This window comes from Asterias amurensis, chromosome 14 (genome assembly GCF_032118995.1).
Source record: "Asterias amurensis chromosome 14, ASM3211899v1".
NCBI lineage: Eukaryota > Metazoa > Echinodermata > Asteroidea > Forcipulatida > Asteriidae > Asterias > Asterias amurensis.
The window spans coordinates 15,956,886-15,972,955 of record NC_092661.1 but is presented as its reverse complement, the minus strand read 5'-3'; the positions used below and the strand labels follow the sequence as shown (position 1 = coordinate 15,972,955).

Genomic DNA, 16,070 nt, shown 5'->3' with positions numbered 1-16,070 from the left:
TCATGCTTGCACCAAGCAATCAAATGTAATCACACTATTTTCCACAAGTACATGTACTGGTCATCCACAGTGTACACACACTCAAGAGTTTTATCTTTAAACAGGGTAGGCTCTTCTCAAGCTGTTTTGATTCGATTAGTCACCAACTATCAAGTCTTGTTACATTACCAATGTACTATAGTAGATAAATTCCACGATCTTCTTTAATCGCTGTAGTAGACTCCTCCTCAAGATGTTCTGATCTGATTAGTAGAGGCACTGGCTGGTAATCTGACACCGCATGAAGTGCCAGGCTATCAAGTCTCATCACATTACCAATGGAAGCAGCTGATGGATTACATGAATGGGAGGAGGCTACTAAGGGGCCATTCAGAATCATCAATGTTCAAAAATTACAACAAAAAATCTTTATTTTTAAAAATTGCTTTGACCAACCCACCCCAAGCCTGATACTGTAGTTCACGGAGGCAACAGAGGCGATTTCCTCCATGCCCCTGGTCAATGCCTTGGTGCCCTTGAAATGCTCCAGTAGAAGTTTACAATTTCCCTAGTACTGTAGGGTGCATCGGGGATAAAGAATATTAATTTTGGTTTTTAGAATATTAATTGGTTTTTAATGTCTTTGTGCTTATGCCCTTTCAAAAATGAAGCTTGTTCTTTACAGGCAGTGGACACTATTGGTAATTGTCAAAGACTAGCCTTAACAGTTGGCTACAGGCCTGCCACTCACCCAAAATTTGAATTTTTAAATAAACATGTACATTGTAGCCTCATAATTTAATTTAAACAATGATAAACAAAGTATGCCTCAAATGAACCAGATATTGAAGATCCAAAGTCTCCGACATCAGATTTTTTCAATCCTGGCTTACTAAACAACTTCAGTTTAGTCAGGAATGATGACAGTCTTGCCAGCTTGGCCACCTGGGTATTATTTTTGTCTTCTTCTTTTTCAATTGATTTATCAGATATTTTATGTATGCATGTTTTCAAAAGTAAAAGCTGAGGTTTGATTTTCAGTTATTTCTTTTGAACCACCAACCCACAAACTCGAAGAAAAAACGTTTTCTAAACATTGACTATTCTGAATGGCCCCTAAGTTTACGATGTCTTGTTGAAGAAACCTGATGATGATGCTGGCATCCAACGAACCAACCGTGATGAGAATGTCAAAGACCGTGACTGCCCAAAAATGTGTGCCTCGCACCGAGTGTTTAAAGGCACTGGACACCTTTGGTAATTTGTCAAAGACCAGTATTCTCACTTGGTGTTTCAAAACGTATACGTATCAAATTGCAAATCTGTGAAAATTTAGGCTCAATTGGTCATCGAAGTTGCAAGAGAATTATCAAAGAAAAAACACCAATGTTACACAAATTTGTGTGCCTTCGAATCCCTTAAATAAAAGGCGTCAGGCCTGAAGTAATATTTAAGTGAGAAATTACCATTTTTCTAAAAAAATACGTTTCTTCAGAGGGAGCAGTTTCGCACTATGTTTGATACTATCAATCAGCTCTCCAGTGCTAGTTACCAAGTAAGTTTTTATGCTAACAATTATTTTGAATAATTACCAAAGGTGTCCTGTGCCTTTAAGGACATGGTACTGCAATTACCAGTGGAAACATACCAGCAATGATTGTGATCTTTTAACATTTATTCAAGTCAGTTATTGATGTCAATCATCATGATAATTACTTCAATTTCAAATGTTATAAATTGATTGTAGTGTTTGTGTGTGTGCATTATTTCCAATTGCTTACATTCAAAACTAAGTGTTATTAGACTCAATTCTAAAACAAAACCTGTAGCGTTTCAAGCAAACATATTTTCCAGGGGAATTTTTCCACCACGACCATCTGGGCCCAATTTCATAGAGCTGCTAAGCACAAAAATTTGCTTAGCATGAAATTTCTGCCTTGATAAAAACAGGATTAACAGCCAAATTTCCACATGATTTTCAAGATGAGCAAACAACAGCTGAATACCAGTAACAAGCAATATGCAACAAATGTAAATATGGTTGGTAATCCTGTTTTTATCAAGGAAGAAATTTCATGCTAAGCAATTTCGTGTGCTTAGCAGCTCTATGAAATTAGGCCTAGTAGGCCCCTACACCACAGTTAATGTAAATCTGCAATCTTACCAATGTTTTGCATATATACCCGTTAAATCCAGCAAACATGAAAAGGCACAATGTTTGAGCATTTATTATTTTTAGTTACTGGGAGGCCATAATAGTTGTAACAGGTTGTAATGAAATGATCCCATACATTTACAATGATATGTTAGCATCTTACAAAGTGCTTTCTGATGCAGAACTTGGTTAGCATGGGTAGATTTAAAAAATACAAAATAAAATCTACAACAGAAAAAGTGTGAAAAATCACTGAAACAAATCTTCAGTTTAAGAAATTGATGTCATCGGACAACTTAACAAAACCAGCCCACTTAAATAAATGCTAATTTTAAGAGACAGAAATCTAAGAAAAATAAATAAGAAAATTTAAAAATTGTTTCTTTTGAAGAAAAAAAAATACCTTGAAATATTTAATTTAGATCATAAATATTGATGTCATCTTACATGTACTTTGAGAGAATAAAACTGGAAACATCAAAAAAATACTTTCTTTGTTTTAAGTAATCACTTTTCAAACTACTGCCCAAAATAAACTACCATGTAAAAAACAAAACCAAAAGGTTTCTGATGTTAGACACTTCAAGCACTTTTGGCGCAAAATTTAAAAAACAAACAGTTTATTTTACTCACTTTCTCTTGAAATGATCCCGAAAGAACTGACTCCAAATTTGTTCCCAAACAACAGCTGCAATACAGATGCACTAATTCCCAAGCTTGCCGTGGACAAACAAAGATTTCCGCTTTTGTTTTTTATAGAAAGTGACTGGCACGATTTCCACGTGAAACAGTACACAGACGTGTAAGGAAGTGAGTAGCCCCCTAAGAGACTCACCTCAACTCTGACCACCGAGGGAAGTGGCTTTCTTCATCTCTACATGCTGCAGCTGTGATGTGGTGGGACTACCTCATTTGCATATTGTGGGGCCATCAGCTGTCCATCATCATCAGGTTGCCTGTGATTGGATACTGGAAGTGAATATAGGGAATGGTGTACTGTCATGCATATTCATCATTATGGAAACGATCTAATTAACTATTGAACTAATTCTAAAATAGCTTACATGTACGAAAGGTAATAAATAACAGAGCTAACATCAACACATTTGTTTTACTATAGAGCTGCCAACATTTGCATCTTGCAATCGGGGATTTTGTACAACTACATGTAGGAAAATATTTTAAATTACAATTGAACGTTTTATAGTGAACATAGTTCTCATCCTGAGATTTTAGATTTGCTCATCAGGACATGGAAAGATTGGTTTATTTCCAGGGAAGCTTCAGGACAACCAGGAAGAGTTTGTGACTGTGGTTTTACTGGTACAGACGTGCACTCATGTACATTGTAACTGCTGGGAAAAGGGAGAGTGACTATATATGTTTTTGTTTTTCTACTTAAAAAAACAAAAGAAGAAAAAAAGGGTTATCAGATGATTCAACTGAAAAAAAAAACTGCTTGTTTGTTTACTGATCTTGGAATCTTTAAAAAAACAAGTTATTTTAGTCGGTCATTGAATACAAAAATAAATAATCCCAATATTCCAACAATAAACACAATTTTTATTTAGCACAACCATTTGCTTAGCATGATTTTTGCCTTGATAAAAACAGGATTACCAACCAAATTTCCTCAGGATTTTCAGGATAAGCAAACAACAGCTGAATACCAGTAACAAGCAAAATGCAACAAATGGAAATTTGGTTGGTAATCCTATTTTAATCAAGACAGAAATTTCATGCTAAGCAAAGTGTTGTGCTTAGCAGCTCTATGACATGGGGCCCTTGTCTTTGACAACCCAAGGGAGTCCTATGCCTTTAAAAGCCATACTACATCCGTCAGGTAAAAGTCAACAGGGGAACCCTGACAAGCTATAAAAAGAGGTAGGAACTAATGAACATTACGGTAATAAGTCACTTTGTGTCTCACTACAGGAAGCTGAAGAAAGTGAATAATGTTTAGTCATCTCAAGACGAGGTTTAAAGGAACACGTTGCCTTGGATCGGACGAGTTGGTCAATAAAAAGGGTTTGTAACCGTTTTTGTATAGAATGCAGATGGTTGGAAAGATGTTTTAAAAGTAGAATACAATGATCCACACAAATTTGCCTCGAAATTGCGTGGTTTTCCTTTTACTGTGCGAACTAACACGGTCGGCCATTGACGGGAGTCAAAAATTTGACTTCCATAAATGGCCGACCGTGTGAGTCGATGAGGTAAAAGGAAACCATGCAATTTAGAGGCATGTTTGTGTGGATCATTGTATTCTACTGTTAAAACATCTTTCCAACCATTATGCATTTTATAAGAAATGGTTACAAACGCTTTTCAAAGACCAACTCGACCGCTCCAAGGCAATGTGTTCCTTTAACGTACAAGTCACCGGACTAAACTCCCAACATTTACTAAGGGATAACAGCATAAGCCTTACAGGGATTATTCTTTATAAGATGGCCAGCCCACAAGGCTCCAAATTTACAATATTTCCCTTCATTTTGTTTCATTTAGTCTGGTTGTGAAGCCAAGGAAACTCTGAAAAGTGAACTCAGTCACTATACTAGTACCTAGCCAAGAACCTATTTAGAGTGAGGAAGGAAGTTTAAGTTTTGGACCACAGTGTGCTTAATAAAGCAGACTGCAAAATTGCTGGATGAAAGAGTTAGTTAAACATAGGCCTAAATGTATTTTGTCTTTTCTCTTTGCATTTTGATTCCAATCTTGTAAAAGACTTTTCTGATCCATTAAAATTGTTGAGCTGCATGCCCTGAGGACTAAGTTAAAGTCCTGAAGTAAAAATTCCTTTCAATCATTTAAAGGAACACGTTGGCTTGGATTGGTCGAGTTGGTCCCTAAAAAGTGTTTGTAACCGTTTGTTATAAAATGCATGGGTAGAAAGGTGTTGTAAAAGTAGAATACAATGATCCACACAAACATGCCTCGAAAATGCACGGTTTTCCTTTTACCTCGTCGACTAACACGGTCGGCCATTTAAGGGAGTCAAATTTTTGACTCCCATAAATGGCCGACCGTGTTAGTTCGCAGAGTAAAAGGAAAACCACGCAATTTCGAGGCAAATTTGTGTGGATCATTCTATTCTACTTTTAAAAGATCTTTCTATCCATATGCATTTTATAACAAACGGTTACAAACGCTTTTTATAGACCAACTCGTCCGATCCAAGGCAACGTGTTCCTTTAGGCCGTTTTCACACTGCATCTCTTATCCCTGCGGCATACAGTCTTGGGGAGGCCTCTGGAGTTTCTTTACCCCATGGTTACCCAGGCGCACGACCACACTGTCCCTTGCTACAGGTTTTAAATCAATGAGGTTCCGGCTGCACGTTTCAAGAATAGACGATGTGACCTATGTTTACTTTCAAACCGCCCTCTGTTGACAGAACACTGTATACGCCATGTTTCGCCGGCAAAAACGACGCGTCGTCACGGTAAGATTGCATACACTTTCTAGCTGGCTGCCAATACACAAAGGTTTTGCCCGGCGGTATGCGCGCGAATCATGTTATGGTTTTCGAGTGACGTCAGCAGAGGTCACATCGTCTATACCCCAGCTTTTTACCGCTTACCCCTACTCCAGAGCAGGGGTGGCTATTCGCTGGGGAATGCCCATTTTTTCGGGGCAGACAGAATGCAGACCAGGGGTAAAGCGACCATAGTGTGAAAAGGTCGGCTGTCATTCCCTGGGGCAACCTCAAGGATTAGAGCAGTGTAAAAAGGGCTATGGTGTGAAAGGACCGGTCATTACTACTCTCCAGGCTTTCTCCCGGAGAATAAAGTAGTGTAAAAAGGGCTTTAGACAATACAGACCTCCACTGATACTTCAGGGAGGCAACAAAGGCGATCGCCTCCCCATGTCCCTTAGTGCCCTTGAAATGCTCTTGAAAGTAGAAATTTACAATTTCCTCATAGGGTGCCCTTTACCAACAAGAAAATGCCTTGGTGCCCTTGCCCTTTCAACAACAAAGCTTACAGGACCTTAGTAACTATTTATTGCGTTCAGTCTTTCTGAAGTGTTGTTTAGGCAGTAATCATTCAAGTGCATCAATAACAGATGACCCTAGGTGCGCATCACACACATGCCATCCAAGCTTTCTCTTTGATCGAGGCTTGCTGTTGTTAGCGTTAGACCAGTTTTCTTCCTCCATGGTTAGACAAACCATAGAAAAACCATCTGTTCATCACTTCATGCCGACTGCAAAGCATTTTTTAATCAAACAGAATCAGGCATCTGTTTTTGTTGATGTCTTTTGATTAATGTCAGGTGGAAAGTATAAATAAACATTTTCTTTCTATGGAATTTTTCCTTGGTATCACCATCTGCGTCATGAATTTGTAAAGATTTATTACAACAATACTATATTGATTCCCATATAGAATAACGGGCCTACATACCTAGGCTAAACATGCACATTTTGTACATGTATGAAGAAATCACAGAGCGAAAAGTTGTAATGAATGTTCGTATATTTGGGGGGGGGGGGTTCCTACTTCCTAATCCACATAAAATAACACCAGTGTCAGTTTGTCAGAATACACAGAATGGCTATAGTTAAAAACATTGGTTGAAGGCAATGGTTAATTCATCCGAAACGCTATTTTGCAATTCAATGCAGTGTCACAATATCAGACTTTATTTTCCTCTTCAAAACAAATCAATGAGAACCCCATATCAAAAGAAGGTAATACTTTATTGTTTTCAATGTGACGGGAGTCAATTTTTATTAATAAAAGAAGCTTATTATTATTTTCTGGTATAAAAAGAAGTGCCCAAGTCAACTCTATCGCGTAAAGGATCATTTGCGAAGTGAGACGGGGAGCAGGTAGCGTAGTCTTCTCCTAATTTGATCCATGTACAATACAGGCCGTCTAAGAGAGTGCTGAACTAACTCCCTGCGAAACAGCATTTCTGATGATTTTAATCATCACCGGTAAAAAATCTACAAAAAAAATAACTTTCCAGAATACTTCTTTTAGTATCTTACCGTCTACAGTTTTTATTTTCAATACTCTTTTTCTCTAAAGAAAAAATCTAGGGGCGTACAACAGGTAAATGTACTCAGGCATCAACTGTGACCAAGTGGGGGACTGAGCATTGGACAAAAGTAACAACTGTAACAAGGACAAAGTGTGTATACAGCAAAATTGCTGGGTGCCGTGCCAGCCCACTTAGGGATGACCACAGCCAACCTCTAAATGGCTGTGTGAAAGAACACCCTCTCTCTCCCCCCCCCCCCCCACCAAAAGGCCTTCTCAAGCAATCTGTGCTAAATGGAGAAAACAGACACATCGTATCCAGACATTGTTGAAGATCCTTCTGAGTAATCAAGCATTGGGAATTAGTATCAAATAAGAAAGCCCACTCCAGAGAAAGAGGGAGAGTGTTGCGAGGCCGATTCTTCATCATGGACAGAATTTAACTGTCAATAATAGTTCATGGTGGGTAGACAGCAAGGCTTTAAGTTTAAATTCAACCTAGCCCGTAGGCCTGAGACCAGTGATAAATACATGTAGCATTGGGCCAGTAAAGTCAGGACTGGACAAGTCCAGCTGTCTTTTGTTCAAATGTTGACTTTCAGTCATGGTAAATCTCTTTTAGTTCTGTTGAGTATTGAGGAATTCTTACCCATAATACAAATGAGGTTTAAATCTCCTCTTAGTTCTTGTTTAGAAAAAAACAGATCAAATACAAACTGATTTGGGGTTGAACAATGACAAATTTACTAAACTGGATTTTAACCAACTGAAAACTGAGCGATCTACATAATTGTAGGTATGTTGGAAGTATCCCTAGTTTGTCAATATTTGGGGGTGCCAGAAGCCAGAAGTTATACAACCATTAACTGCCGCAATACGCGGTGGCGCATAGCCAGGGATCACACCCTGGTTTACAATAAAACCTGAGATGCGGCAGCAAGAAGCTCACCTTTTTTAAGGAGAGACAGATTAATCTGACGACACAACTACATTATGCACTTGTAGTTTACTTTCCTTCCCTCCATACTGAGATAAAAGAAGAACTGTTCTTGGGCCTGGTATCTCATTAAGATTAAAGAAAAGAGCATGCCATTTTCATTTTGCTGAAGGCATTTATTTCTAGATCCATTAGGGTGTCAAGGTTTACCAGCGAAAGTAGTGTACTTTGTCATACTGTACCATCTGTGACTGGTATCCTGCCAATTCTTGCTGGTAGAAGGTAGTTTTACATGAAAGCAATACTTTCTACTTTATAAATCAGCTCTATCCAATTGGGTCCTAGAGGTTTGGGATTGAGACCGAGACCTTAAAACCAGTACAAGTATCGGTTTATGGACGAATGCATACAGTATTGCACCTTCTCAATAACCGATGTCCTGCCAAAAGTAAAAGTATTGTGTGCCGGCACAAGACAGCTCTAGATCTTTTGTTTACAAAACAGCGTCCAGTATTTGTTGACAATCATTACTCAAATTCAAGCCATTGTTAGTCCCCGCTATTCAAATACGACTGATCCTAGATCTCATGCCCTACAACAAGGACAGAAGGATTAAAATCAATGAAGTGACAAATTTAGCAACACCTCAGGAGATAAATGGTGCTTGAAGCTTTGCATGGTGTGGAGAATAAGAGCAACTATAAATTAATATAGTTGGCTTGTGTCTTCAGGCTCCTGAAGACGAGCAGAGTATACTGTTCGAAACGTTACGACCAAACCGTCTCTTTTGAGAGCCAACACTCCCTCAAACGAGTTTGAACACATGGTTGTAATGTACCTGCAAATTTACTATTCATTTTTTAAGTTCCCTCTTACCTCAGGAGATGATACAATCTCTCAGTTCTTCTTACATACATTACAGTAGATCAGGGAAAATGTTTTTAAAGGTGGTTTAGCACAAAAATTTGCTTTATAGCGCAGACAACATCTGCTAAGCAAGATTGATAGTTCAGGCCTGTAAGCATCGTTTTCAAAAAGGCAAGGGCACCACGAGGCATTTTCTCCTTGGTATAGAGCACCCTTTGAGGCAATTGTTAATTTCTACCGTCCACGCACCAGGCAATGATCAGGGGGCATGAAGAATCAGGCCTGGTACAAACAAAAAAACATCTGAAAGGTCAGTCTAGGACCCCAAAACTTCCAGGGGATGCTATGATTTATTAAGAAATATGGACTGGCAGCAGAAAAGCTTTGAATCACATTTGTCCAGTGGTTAGACTGAACAGTATTTGCAACTAAAATATTGTGGGTTCGAATCCTACCACGCTATCTGCTGAGTTCACAATGACTATAAAATAAGTATAAAATAGATACTGCGCTGAATCACACTTTCTTGATATTGTGCAATTCATAATCATAGACCATAGACCAAAGTTTGTATTTAAGAAAGATTGGCTGTTGCCAGCTTGGTGTTTATTTCCCCTTGTGGGAGTTTGCCGAGTTCCCTTGATGGGAAGATCATCTGAACAACAACAACTTATTGATTGTAATTCAAATACAATTTGATTTTTAGGGTTGAACACAGAATTGACTAGTCAATTCTAGGTTCAACCCCAAAAATCATTTCAAAATATACCCAGTCAGTTTCCCTTGTGGTTTATATTGATATCAAATACAATTTGACGTTTTGCTGTGACTTTTGAAATGTTTTTAATAAACCAATAAACAACAACTGAACTGATAAGCTTACTGGTCCTGCTGGCTAGATGCTGACAAACTTACATGGGAGGTACATGTACAGGGAAAACTCTAACCTGTAACACGTGCAATAACAATGTCCTGCACGCAGCATTTGTCACTTCCCAAAACCAGTACCAGTGTCTCATATGTTATAATAATCAAGCTTGCCAACTACGTACATTATGTATCAGGTCAATGCCACTAATTGTCAGAAATGCAAGGGTTTCCACCTTAAAAATATTGCCATCATTTCCTTGGCGCAACAATTTGTATACATTTCAGAAACTCTACTGTTAGGATTAAAATCCCTCCCTGTTCTCGCTTGTCTGACTTTTGAAGGGGCGTTAATACTTACTTCACTATCAAAATTAAGTGCAATTTTTCTTGTCATTTTATTTCATTTTATAAATGAGTTGTGAAATGTCCTCTTGCTCTTTATTATCGGAGTAAAGTATAAACTCAAGTCAATGTCTATTGAATCAAAGCATTGTATACAACATGTTCTTTTTCTAAATTTCAGACTAAAAGAATGCTTCTCAGAGCAGGGCTGTATGCTTCGTTTTTGAAAGGGCAAGGGTGCCAAGGCATTTTCTTCTTGGTAAAAGGCACCCTATGATGAAATTGCAAATTTATACTGGAGCATTTCAAGGGCACCAAGGCAATGACCAGGGGACACGGAGACAATCACCTTCGTTGCCTCCGTGAAGTTTCAGGCCTGTCAACGGCAACAAGGCGATTGTCTCCATGCCCCTGGTGCTCATGCTTGGTTGCCCCTTGCCCCTTGAAATGTTCAGTGCAGAAATAATAATAATAATAATAAAAAACATTTATATAGCGCCAAATCCATTAAAAACGCTCCCAGCTATTTACAACAATAAAAACTAAAAGGTACAAGTAAACAGATTGTTTATAATCAAGTAAACAGATAATGTATATAATAATCAGTCATTATCAAATACATTTAGAAATATGAAATGCACTTATTAAACCCTTTACTGAAGGTGAAAATGCCTTAACTGCGCTGAACACAAATGAAGCATCAGGCCTGAAATTTAGTTTGAATGAATGCTTTCCTGTTTCCCAAGCCCCCCCCCCTGATTTATTTGATTCAATTTATTTCAAGATTAACATGAATTGTACGCAAATGAAACCTTCATAAACTGTTCATTTACTTCATGTACTCTATACCATACACTGCCATGACCCAGTGCTCTGGAAACCCTAATTCTATACAGCGTTTCAAAATCAATACTGTGTGTATTGCACAATGCACACAATCACTTATTGATCAAGTAGTAAATTAAGTGTAGGTTGACTGGTTGGTACACAGGCCTACAATGTACATGTATGCAGCTTTCATCTGTTGCCAACCTCTTCTCAACATAACTAACAAATTTGTAATTAAACCTCAGACAGCAGCAGCCCTGGTAGTGTTTCACGTAGGCAACAAAGGCGATATGCCCCAAGTCATTGTCTCATTTCCCTTGAAATGTTCTGGAGCCAGTAGAATTTTCAAATTTCCTCATACACTGTAGGGTGCCCTTAACTAAGTAGAAAATGCGTCTTGGTGCCCTTGCCCTTACAAAAAAGAAGCATACAGGCATGTACAGATTCCATCTGTTGCCGACCTTTTCTCATTTGAACTATAAAATGTTGTATTTACATTAGGCCTAAACCTCAGACAGCAGCAAAATGAGCGATTGTTAAACATTTGTCACGTACTGCGTACATGAGAACTGTACGTATTTGGGTAACCGGGTCCTTTCTCTATGGTTGAACATGATGTCCGGTTTATAAATCTGGGTTGAGGTTAGCGTCAGGTTACGCCAGCTTTGTCATGTTCACTGTGTGTAGTGGCAATTCAAGAATGATAATCTTTCCAAGAAGGGGTCAGACTGATATTGCCTTTTTGGCATTGACTTTTACTACATCTGGGACCAGCTGCTTTTATAAAAAGATTTTAACAAAACAGGGAGAGCGCCAAGGATAGAGATAGCTCATTTAGTAGAGTACCAGAACATTAAATTTATAATCCAGAGGTCGTTGTTTCAAATCATGCTTTTAAAACTATTTTGTCATCGTTCAACCCCAAATTATTTTTTATTTACCCAGTTTTCAATATATGGAAACCATATGAAGACTACATTCTACATGGAATCTAAGAACAGTTGTCTTTTTGGGTAATTCTAGCATAAAAAGTGTAACATTAGTCATTAGATGCCAATTTCTTTTGCGGAGAGCCTTACTAATGTAGGCCTACGTGTATCTGCTTCGTTTTTGAAAGGGCAAGGGCACCTAGGCATTTTCTCCTTGGTAAAGGACACCCTATGGGGAAATTGTAAATTTCTCAGAGCATTTTCAAGGGAACCAAGGTAATGACCAGGGGGCAATGGAGGCAATTGCTTCGTTGCCTCAATGAAGTACATACCAGGCCTGCTAATGATCACTGTAAAACTAGGACACAATACTTGTTGCGCCTGGAAGAAGTAGTGTATAAATCCTTCGCCCCTTTTCCAGGCAAACAACAACTCATTAATTGTCAACAACGTTATTGGATTAGGGTAAAAGTGTTTAGGGTTTAACTCTGCAAATTAAAATCAAAATTGTTAGAGTGAAGACTGTGTCAACAAACGCGTATGGTTTAATCAAGCTGATAAAACTCCAAAACAAACAAGCCTTATCAGTATCACTAAACAAAATCTACAATGCCAATAAGGATTTCACACCGCGTTCGGTGTACACAGCCGTGTAGAAATTCAATGTGCTTGGTCAATGGGTTAATAATACACAAACTTGACGGTTACCAAGTGATCTCGTGAATGGCCCTTGTACAAGACAAAGCTTATCTGTATAATTTTGGGGACTCGAAGAGTTACAATTGCAAAAATAACATCAAGGGTTCTCTCAAATCTTTTGTGAATGGGTAATTTGTAATTATTGTATACGATGTACATGTAGTGTATTAGTATCAATTCTAATAAAAATTAAATCTAACTTTCAGTTCACCAGAGACCATGTTCATCTTGGACTTGGTTGGTGTGGTTGAATGAATGAATGAGAACGAGACACATACTGTGACAGGGGAACGATTTCATTCAGCACTTTTGCATCGCAAAATATTTTGACTGAACAAGTTTTGTGCACACTGAATTGAATGGTGGTAATATTGGGTAGCAAATTATGATGATTTTTAAATAGTAACTGGTACGTTTTGCATAGCATTTTGCTCTATACAACTTGTATTACAAGGGAAATCGTTCACTGTGTGACATTACATCAAATCCAATAAAAATCATTTGGGGGTTTATTATTAAATAAACAGTTATTTTCTGGTATAAATTTGATAGGCCTAACTAGTTATTATACTAACTGTGTAAGTGGGTGCAGGACTGCAGGTTACTCCATTAGAAAGTTATGATGAGGTTTGTTCGCTATCGTCTCCACACATTATGCACTTCGGAGACGGTAGCGTAACGAGCCTCACCATAACTTCACATGATAATTGAAAGGCATAGGGGCTAGTCTAGGACTCAAGGAGTAGCCTAATGACAGTGTGCAGTGGTCAGTGAAATGGTCAAACCCCCACGGTGTACGTAGTTTATATTTTAAATGAGGCAGGGTAACCCATGCTTCCTACTCACTTACTTACTGCAGAGTGTAGTAGTGTTATTACAACGGTTACTGTTACGTGTACTCTTAAATTTGTTTAAATGACTTTCGTCTTTGTTGAATACGAATGAACCATGGAGGTAGAAATTTCTACCTCCATGAATGAACGGGCTTGCACAAAATTAAGATTGACATTTTACATTACGTAATTTACATGTAATTGTAATTTGTAAGTTAAAAAAGCTCCCTATTCAGTATTCTGTCCCATACGATAAACGTACTAACGTACTACTACTACTACTACTCCTAGAACTACTTCGGTTTTGTCCGGCTATCGTCTCCCGTAAGACGATAGCCGGACGAAACCGAAATAGTTCTAGGGCTAGGAGTATACTACTACTACCACTGCAATAATTGTTAGTAGAACCGTGGAGGACTTTTCCTTCCTTCATGGTTTTAAAAACACTGTTTACATTTCAGACATTGTTGTGGTTTGTGAACGCTATTGTACCGTACCACCGGTCACCGCACTGCGTTTACCTATGCGTAATCCAATGTTAGCGACTCACCCACGAACATCATCCATCATCAATCACTCAAATTTTCCCGAGTAAAACAATCATTAATTTTAAAAAGAAAACAGACTTCTAAAAACTAAAATCTCACACACAGGTGATCGTGAAATCTAAAGACAACTAAAGATAAAACATTCGTTACTTAACTCACCAGTTACACGCCGAAATGTTACATTTTCTGTCGATATTCCGTAAATCCAATGTAAAGTGCGGCCGCCATTTTGGTTCCCAACTGCAGTCAATGTACACAATCTCCCTCCATGAAAGGAGATCCCTGGTTGGCCATCTACCGAACAAAGGCCGATTGTGATTGGCGTAATCTTTCACGCATGGGTGCATGCATAAGTAAATGATTTTCTGTTGCTTTTCATTGATAATTTTATTTTTTGTTATCTTCGAGTACAACATTCCTTTGAGATGACAAAATTGTTCGAAAAATTAATGGGGATTTTTTTGTTCAACAGTAGAGTTTCAGATAAAGCATGGTTTGATGTTTATTCTTCAGTCAGTGAGGTTTTCTCTCAGAGTGTATGTTGTGAACAAAATTAAAAAAAACATGTAAAACAAAACTGTAACATCATCAGTTTTGTCTTTCTGTTTATGCTCCTCTGGAAGCAAGTGGGGATTTATTTAATTAAATTGATTTTATAAATTTAAAATTTTATGTGCCAATAACAACTTTAAAAAACATGTATTCATTTAATAATTACTTACACAGCAGGTGACCGATCTCAAATAAGGTATATTATTTATAGTCTTTATTTTTACTTTTTTTTGCCATATATTCCAAAGACGAACCATAAAACCAAGCTGTAAAAACATGAATTTATTTTTTTATATTATTTGTATTATTGTTAATTGGGCGGGAAATTACCTCTCTCTTTTAAGTAATATTTCTATTGTAATTAATTTTTGGTGTAATTATTATATCTTTAAAATTCATATCAGCATGAACTTCAGAAGATCTCGGTTATGGTTTGGTTGTGTTAGAGGAAGCATCATAACAAAATGAAATTTCTCACGAAATGAAACTTTAAACAAGGAAATGGAAATTGGGATTGTTTCTATAGTGGCTGGCTGTATAATTCATAAACAATTGCGGTGTTAAGTGATATGTATGGTTATTGAAACCCAGACACTCTAGGCAGTTGGCTGGGAGTGAGAAGCCTTTAATTTCCTTTATTCCTATGTCACTCTAAGTTTTTGAACAAAAAAAATTCCTCCAGGGGAAAAAAAAAGGAATTATGTTTTTTTTTATTGGCTTGTATAAGCAATAGTTAGACTTCAGGTTCCACAGATCACTCTAAATCCTTCACTTTGGAAATTGTATACCGAATAAGAGGAAATGGGACTGAGTTAATTCCTTGGTTTTTGGAGGTGTCTAAAAAAAAATATTAAATCAAATTAAAACTGCAATAGTTCTTGAGCCAAGTCAACAGAGGGCGACATTCATCGTTTCACTAGTTTGCAACACTGAAGTTAGTGACCTGGGCCTAATTTCATAATGCCTAAAAACTTGTTAAGCACAGACAAGTAAGACAACATTACATTAAGTTTATATTGTTGTAACTGGTGCCTCTCTCAATTTTTCCTTAGCAAAATGTTAAGCAATATTTTCTGCAAGTTACAGCTTTTATGAAATTTTGGACCTGACGTTTTGACCCCTTTTGCATTGTGGTTGTAAAGCAGTTTGCAACAGCTAACACTTTTTCTAAATTTGTTTGCATATATTAATTTGGGGGTTCGGTAAACCTCAGAAAAATTAGTAGGTTTTCAAAGACGATTGTATATCATCCAGTAGTTACTTTTTAACTAAATTTTAAAAGCAAAAAATGTTTTAACATTTGTTTTGCTTTTAAAAATTTAGTTAAAGGTTTGAGGCTTCGTTTGTACAAGGTTAGAACCTCAAAAAACCATGCTTCGACCCCACGGTATCAAGTAGGCCTACTGTTATGTACAGTGCAGTAGTATCTATGCAGTTCGTGAATTCAGAGAGGCCGGTGCTTGCATAGAGCCTGGGAAAATTGGTTACATGTAGTCATTTTGGTTCAGTTTGCATCAATGGTTCTATTCGCCCTCAAAGT

At 37.6% G+C, this 16,070-nt stretch overlaps 1 protein-coding gene across 4 annotated transcripts in view; it reads right to left on the bottom strand.

The window, feature by feature from the left end:
* Nucleotides 1–14,216, bottom strand: part of LOC139947580 (protein still life, isoforms C/SIF type 2-like) — a 96,394-nt gene extending 82,178 nt beyond the window's left edge. For 3 of the 4 annotated variants that reach the window (XM_071945521.1, XM_071945523.1, XM_071945524.1), the window contains exons 1-2: nucleotides 14,138–14,216; nucleotides 2,970–3,103 (exon numbers count right to left, since the gene is read on the bottom strand). The gene's annotated coding sequence lies outside the window, so the exon portion shown is untranslated. Of the gene's footprint in view, nucleotides 1–2,767; nucleotides 2,940–2,969; nucleotides 3,104–14,137 lie in introns of those variants that run through there. The other variant, XM_071945522.1, reaches the window with a different exon arrangement.
* Between the last annotated feature and the right edge of the window lie 1,854 nt (nucleotides 14,217–16,070).